This window comes from Octopus bimaculoides, chromosome 13 (genome assembly GCF_046866305.1).
Source record: "Octopus bimaculoides isolate indiv1 chromosome 13, ASM4686630v1, whole genome shotgun sequence".
NCBI lineage: Eukaryota > Metazoa > Mollusca > Cephalopoda > Octopoda > Octopodidae > Octopus > Octopus bimaculoides.
Genome location: NC_142940.1, coordinates 59,849,690 through 59,857,189, shown reverse-complemented (window position 1 = coordinate 59,857,189; position 7,500 = coordinate 59,849,690). Strand labels below are relative to the sequence as shown.

The 7,500-nt window shown below is 37.5% G+C and overlaps 1 protein-coding gene across 1 annotated transcript in view; it reads right to left on the bottom strand.

Moving 5' to 3' along the window:
* LOC106874403 (uncharacterized) overlaps window positions 1-7,500 on the bottom strand; it is a 91,295-nt gene that overhangs the window by 71,972 nt on the left and 11,823 nt on the right. The window lies entirely within an intron of this gene.

The window sequence follows — 7,500 nt, the reverse complement described above, 5'->3', positions numbered from 1 at the left end:
GAAGGACCTTTGATCATTTTGATAGGAAGTCAACCACCGAAAGCCAACCAAAGAAACTCGCTGATTCAATATGGTTCTGGCCACAAAGGGCAACTGACTCCTCTCTCAGATTTTATCTACGCTATACAGGCCCATACTGAGAGTATGACTTGGGACATTCTCGTCCCTCTCATCCACCATTCTACAAATGATAAACGTGTGTCAGAGTAACAAGACTGGACCTTCTATGCTCTTCCCTAGGGCATAGTTAAAGGGGGTTTCGCCTGAAAAGAAAGTGTCTTTCAGTAAGCCTTTCAATCTTGTCCACCAAACGACTTTTGTCACCCTGTCCACCAGACACTGTGGAACTACCGACATTTCCTCATCAAAGGAAGATTCATCCCAGATGCAACAAAAGCTGTTCGAGTTTGAGTTCACATCCAGTTTAAAACTCACGGACATTGAACCGCTGCGCATGTTAGACAATCCTGGTTGGTGGCGCTAATATATCAGTAGATGTTATCCCGAACCGAGGATGCTCCAATAAAATCGATTAGAACCATATTGGAAGCGTTCCAACCGTGACTGTTCCGTCTTTTCCCTAGAATCAGTATCATCCCCACTTCCACACGGACCGCGTTAGTCAATATGCTCTTCTTTATACAAGCGACTGGGTGGACATGAGAAGAATTTGCGCAATTCTTCACGTAGATTCTGCTCAGGCGCTAAAACACTGTGAAAGGCTGGCATGGAAGTTCCCATTGTTAGTTTGTTGTTCGTGTTCTTGCTGCTAATTTTGATGTTGCTCTTGTTGATGTTGTGCTGTTATTGTTAATAGTGAGGGTGTTGTTTAGCTCCCATATAAGCCCTGATTCAGCAAACCTGTGTTCAAATGGTTATATATAACTTACATAACCTATAGATCCATTGATTCAAATAAACAATACCACCATGTAATGGTCCGGTGTATGGCATGCTGTGCGACTATCTGGGCATCTTACATTTCTACCATTTCTACCATCCTGTTTCTCCATGCTTGCTACTACTTCTGTAGTTGCTGTTTAAACCCAGATTTATCGTGAATAAACAGGTCTTAGATCAAAAGCATGCCGGTCGTGACAATCCAGCATTACTTTTCTTTTTCAGGTGTACGTAGGACTACATTATTTAATCTATCTTTTCACATTTAAATTAGTAGGAAGCTATTTGAGGGAGACCGGGTTGCTATTTCAAGCAAAACATTCGGGTCCTGGAGATGGCAACAGTGGACCACATTTGTCAAAGTGTTATTTTAATACGGAATGTATGATACGGAGTAGATTTTTGCTGCTATTTCTTGCAATCTCAATGAACATACAAAGCTCCATATCCTGTAAGGACGGTGGTGGTGTTGCTGTGCATTTCGGCTCCTGATTCCATTGTGGTGTCCGATGTGCCTTCTGCTGAAGCTGCATATTATAGCTGCTGTTAGTGCACCTGCTGCTATTGCAGCTGTTGCATCCTGTTGCAGCCGTTAATGCTGCTGTTGCTGCTACTACTGTTGCTGCTTCCGTTGCTACTTCACTTGCTGCTGCTGTAGTATCTCTTATTAACTAGAGTAGGCTTGCGAGATCTGGTGTGGGTTGGGGAAGGGTGTGGCATTATAGGACGAAAACAGAGTTACAATTCTCTAGAATGTAAAACGCATAAATTCCAAAGACACTGTTTGGAGTTCAATGTGAGGCGAAGTAGCTACTAAAACAAAAGCAAAAAAAATCAAATTTAAAATTGAAATTAATTTAATACCAGTAATTAAGTACCGTCACACTGGTTGAGCTTAAGTATTAAAGTAATTTGTTGTGAAATGACGATTGCGCTGTCAGTCTATCAGTGTGTCTGTTTGTTGGACTCCCCCTATCGCTTTCTTTCACCTTTTCAATCAAATTGTTTTACTTATTACCTGTCCTTATTTTTGTTCTTATCTCCTTTTCTTTTCTTTCTACCTTCCACTCCTTTTATCGACGCACAAACACACACACACACACACACACACACACACACACACACGCACACACACACACACACACACACACATGTCTTATATATCTGTCGTTATCATTTTACTAAATATTCCACGTTTCACATACAAAAACGTGACAATTCGTAAGCACGTATTTATAGATACATCTCTATTTATAGCAAATTAAATCTATGTCTATTATTACATACACACACAACCTCTGCCACGCTTACATTTATACGCAAATAAGATGGTTGCAAATGTAGTCATAAAGTTAAAAAAGAAAATCAACTTTACTTCGAAAGCACATGATTACTGTTTCGATCCAAGTGAGAAGCAAATTGTCAAATGACTTCAACCTCAACCTTCGTCCTCCGTTGCCCTATAATTTTGAATGGTAATTGGATGGTGGAGAATATGCAGAAGCTTGTTATGCGCCCGCGTATATATATATATATATATATATATATATATATATATATATAAGTATATATACAGTAATCCCTCGACTACCGCAGGTGTTACGTTCCAAAAGCCCCTGCGATAGGTAAAAATTCGTGAAGTAGTAACAGTACTGTACTGTATATTTTTAAAGATTTTTATAATTTGTATGTATTTTACTATATTATAAATGCAAAACAACACCACAGAGGAGTCGACGTAAGCTTAAATAATAAACCACGATAGGTGAACCATGATATGGCGAGGAATTGCTGCATATGTGTGTGAATTGGTGTGTTGGTTGATGTCTCTAAATTGTACTCGATAAAACAGCATAACAGAAACTGCACCATAAGATCGACGATCTTAAAAGACAGAAATTTGCTCATCATGTAATGGCAACAATCTTGTTACAACCACAATGGGGTATTTCTCTTACATATGGACGGTGCTGCTGCCACACTTGCAGATATCCAAAATGCCACCCAGAGATTAGCCAGTCGGCTGTTTGGTATCAAATCCTTTAACAATACACTCCAACTTCTGGCCCACAGTAGCCTGCGCATCAAAGAACTAGCTGATTTCGTGCCAGCTAACATTCAAGGACTTCACATTCATTCACAATTCCTTCCGCCTCAGAACGCCATGTTGTGAGATTTCTCTTCCTGCGAAGTTCGGCAAAAGAGACCGATAGAATAAGTACTAGGCTTACAAAGAATAAGCTCTGGGGTCAATTTGCTCCACTATAAAGGTGGTGCTCTAGCATGGCCGCAGTGAAATGACTAAAATATGCGTACATATATTTGTCCCAATAAAATGAAAAAAAATAAGAAAACAAGTCAGAATTATAACTATTTTATCGGAAATCGATAAAACAACCCCCTGTTCAATTTTCATTAGTTTTAATAAATATTTACATTCGTATATTCACCATAGGGTCATTTGAGAGATTTCTTCATAGAAATTTCTAAATAAAAAGCATTTCTTTATAAAGTCAATATATCTGAAAATATTACTGTAAAGAAATTTTCAATAATTTTTTTTTAATTTTATAAATTTTCAATAAAATATTTGTAAACTTAAAAAAATCCAATGCGCATTTTACACATTGCTATATGTTCCTATGTAGAATCGGAAATTCCCGCCAAATTGGTTCCGATATGATCTTAGCAGAGCCAATCAATAGGCATATAAGACATCTTCGAAAAGCATAAGATCAGTCTCCTGACGATCACAGCCAAGAAACAACGAATAGCAAGTGACACAGATTCGGCTTTGAATAAATTATTCAGCTCTGTCTAACGTAACTGAGTACTATCTTTCATTTCATTTCACTTCAGACAAGTAAGATACTACTATCCATACGTGTGTATTTGTTTATATGTGTGTGTATTTGTGTGTATATATATATGTGTGTGTATGTGTGTGTATGCGTGTGTGTGTCTGTGTACGTATATGTGAATGTGAGCAGCAACTGTATACTTTTTCTGTACCCAGTTATGCAACATGTTTGTTAATAATGTACGATATTCTCTTATGTTAGTGCCTGAGTGAATGAGTGTGCGTGTATGTGTGTGTGTGTGCGAGAGAGAGAGAGAGAGAGAGAGAGAGAGAGAGAGAGAGAGAGAGAGAGAGAGAGAGAGAGAGTGAGTGAATGTATGTGAGAAAATTAGTTCGGGTGAGAAATACAGACAAGTAAAGAGAGAAAGAAGACAAGTAGATTGTGTTAATCGTGCTAAGATGACGTGACAGTTATATATTTTTTCCAATCTAAATCTGATGGCATTACTGACTTACGTTACAGATTGACATGTCTAGACGTGTTTGAGCTGCACATATATACATATATGTATATATACTGTAGGTTTAGAGGTAATGCTTGATAAGTGAAAGCACCTGTATATGCCAGATAGTGGTAGAGGTGAAATAATATATCAAGCATAGATTGAAAACAGAACACAAAGGATATCGCGGTACACGTGTTTCAAGCTTTGTGTACCGCGATATCCTTTGTGTTCTGTTTTCAATTCATGTTTGATATATATATATATGTATATATATATATATATATATATATATATATATATATATATATATATATATATATATAATGCATATATGTATGTATTTATACGTACATATATATTTACTTACCTACCTATGTATATAACGTATATATATATCTATATATGTATATGTGCAAAGATGTACACATTTATGCACATAGATGATGCACAGACACGTGACAGGATGTATTAACTCGTCGAGTCAGATGCAGGGATGACAAGACTAGTTTCTGATTTAGACACTAGGCTAGCAATTTTAAGGGGTGAAGTAGTCAACTACATCGAACTTAGTACTCAACTAGTAATTATTTTGTAGTCCCCGAAAGACAAAGTCGACCCCAGAACGTAGAGAGCCGGGGATGATAAAATTCCTACTATGGGAACAAGACCTGAAATTTTTTAGGGGAGCAAGTAAGTCGATTACTTCGACAACGGTGTTTCATCGATCCCCAAGGATGAAAGGCTGAGTTGATCTCGGAGGAATTTCAACTCAGAACGTAAAGACGAGCGGAATGCCGCTACGTATTTTATCCGGCTTACGTAAAGGTAAAGCTAAAGTTACCTTCTAGAGTTAAACCGACTCATAAGGGCCGATTTCCCGGTTTCATTGCGTGTATATTCCCCACCTGGACGAGACACCGGTCCGTCGCAGGATTACTTATTTTTGTCAGCTGAGTAGATTGGAGCAACGTGAAATGAAGTGTTTTGCTCAAGAACACAACACATCGACCGGCACAGGAATCGAAACCACAATCTTACGATCATGAGTCCAACACCCTAACCTCTAAGCCACGTGTCTCCACTTTTTGTCCTGCATGATAACGACTCTGCATGTTCGTCGCCTTAATAATCTTTTCTGCTGTAAGTGAAGGCCTGGAATATTTTAAGGTACGAGACTTATCGATTATATCGATCTCAGTGCTCAGCTGGTAGCTATTTTATCGACCTTGAAAGTATGAAAGGCAAAGTTGACGTCGATGGAAATTGAACACAAAAGATAGAGAGCCGGAGAAAATAATAATATTAATTACTTTTATTATTACTTCTTTTATTGGTCACCTTGCATTGAGGCTATCATGAGAACGAAACAGAAACCCACATATTGGGGTTTACAAAGGTTAAAAAGAAATCAACAGAAACCCAAAGATGAAACAGCAAAACCTCAATGAGAAAAGTTACCCAAAAGCAGAGCAGGGTACCCAGAAGTAATTTGGAGGAGAACCTACACAAATTTCCGGTTACATTACAACGTTTTTGTGGGGAGTTTGGTAAAGCAGATTATGTTAACTCTAATATTTAACTGGTATAAAGAAGCGAGCTGGTGGAATCGTTAGCACACCGGGTAAAATGCTTAGTGGCATTTCGTCCGTCTTTGCGTTCTGAGTTCAAATTCCGCCGAGGTCGACTTTGCCTTTCATCCTTTTGGGAGCGATGAAATAAGTACCAGCTGAGCACAGGGCTTTATGTAATCGACTAAACCCCCGCCCCCGAAACTGTTGGCCCTGTGCCAAAATTTGAACTTAATATTTATCTGGTATATTATTCACTCCGGAAGTATTAAAGACAAAGTAGAACCAGACAGTATTTGAATTTAGAATATAATTATATTTCAATTTCGCAAAAGATTCCAACTGTTGCTCTTGGTATTCTCAGGCCGTTGCAACAAAGATTTTTAACACAGACACAAGGGTTGAGAACAGTTGATGACACTACCCCAGTGCTTGACTGGTACAATTTTTCTCGACCCCAGGGGAATGAAATTGTATTGTCAATTACATAGCATTTGCTATGCCACTCTTCTGATTCTGTGGTCCACTACAAAATTTATCTTCATGTCAATATTGATTTTCATCATAAATGAAATGACATTTTAGATGGAAGAAGGATGTGGTCAATTAAATGTACACCAATACTTTACAAGTACTTATTTTCCAGACATCGGAACAATGAAAATGCATAGTCGATTGCTTGGTCTATTGTCTGGCATGGCACTCTATCCAGAGATTCTTTTTGCGCAGTAATGATTTTAAAAATACTATTTATTGAAAAATATAAAGAAAGCTTATTGTTTTATGATTATTCGAACAAGTTCGATAAAAATAAACCCACAAATGTTACAAAACAATATTGTCTCGACAGAGTAAATGCAATAATAAAGCACCAATTTAGAAACGTAAAAAGTTTGATAAGCGTACGCATACAGGTATGTGTCTGTGTGTGCATGTATGTATTTGAGTACACACACACACACACACACACACACACACACACACACACACACACACACACACACACATTCGTATCTGTTCGTTTGAACAGAGTTTTCATGTGCTATATAAAGTACTAATTGCGTTAGGAAGTAGAGCTAAATTTGTTTGTTTACTATTGACTGGCTTCTACGCAAATACACAATCATACATATATGCGAATATGCATATACACACATATATACATACGTAGCAACAAACATGTATATATATATATTCGTATGTATATATACGTATGTGTGTATGTATATATATATATACATGTGTGTGTGTGTACGTGCCTTTACATGCATAAACATACATTTACACACACGCGAATATTAGTATATATTCTCATTTATCTCTATAGTAGATATATGAGAATATATATTAATATTCGCGTCGCTGGTGATAAACAATGGTGGGGTTGGTGGTGGTGGTGATAATGGTAATGTTTGATGATAGTGCTTAATGACGATAGTAGCAATGGTAGTAATGGTGTTGATTATGGTGATCGGCTAATTAAGATAAACGACAGTAATAAATGTGATGAAGCTGATGATAGTGTTAATTTCTTTTAACCAATTGCAAAACTAATTTTTGCTTGAGAGAATTGTAATCCACCATCTTTATTCATAACTTGTCTTAATTCATTTTTTTATCTATCATAGTATTTATTAAGACAACCCCACCTCCTCCGATTCGGGAACGATGATAGCTGGAGACAACTACGGTGAGGTTTGAACTCTGAACCATGGCAAAGTACTCT